The sequence below is a fragment of the Carcharodon carcharias genome (assembly GCF_017639515.1).
Source record: "Carcharodon carcharias isolate sCarCar2 chromosome 21 unlocalized genomic scaffold, sCarCar2.pri SUPER_21_unloc_1, whole genome shotgun sequence".
Taxonomy (NCBI): Eukaryota; Metazoa; Chordata; class Chondrichthyes; order Lamniformes; family Lamnidae; genus Carcharodon; species Carcharodon carcharias.
In genome coordinates this window covers 607,844-608,690 of record NW_024470575.1, presented here as the reverse complement: position 1 = coordinate 608,690, position 847 = coordinate 607,844, and positions in this window count along the sequence as shown.

The following is an 847-nucleotide window of genomic DNA, read 5'->3' as shown; positions in this document are numbered from 1 at the left end:
TAATGCGAAAATTAACAAAGTTTCCCTGACTCAATGACATGAAGAGTTGGTTTCCCAATTTTTTACAGTTATGGAAATTTTAAAAATAGTTGATTTCAAATCGAACATTCGAAAAAAAGTTTATTCTAACCAATCATCTCCTCATTTATCTCAGTCAAAAAACACAATCTAATTACCTTATATACCAACATTTATTTGAGCAAACACGCTCAGTCACACAGGAAAAAACGAACATTATTTGTAACATCGAAATAATGAAACATTGAAATAATTAAGTTACCACTGGAGATGATGTCTGTGTGTTACAAAGTGCAGGATGATATGATTAACTGACGGAGGTGGTTCGAGTTTCCCAATGATCGATTCCTCCTCGTTTGCTTCTGTTCTATTTTGGTGACAACACCAGTGAAAGAAACGATAGCCGATGTCTTTGGCTCTTCCATTGTGGCCGAGTGGTCTAAGCCTTGGGATTTAAGCTCCAGTCATTATGGAGTCGTGGGTTTGAATCCCACACCCGACAAGTGTTTAGTCTTCTCTTTGGTGGCTGCAACTGCCCCATTAGAACCAACAGATACCAGCCCGCATTAAATCCAGTGTGGTGTTTTACTTTGATGGGAAGATCGAGGAGAGACAATATAAATATGAATTTCTGTGGGGGAAAAGGCTGGGTGTGGAATTACATTAATTGATTTGCTCATCCAGAGAGTCAGCATGTGAATGACCGTCTGATGGAGCCGCTTATAGTTTTATACAAACGTCATTATTGCAGATCCGGGGCTTGTATTCATCACTGAGTTGTTAAGGTGACGGGTTTTGATTGTTTTGGGATCTCCACAGGTAGGCTGGA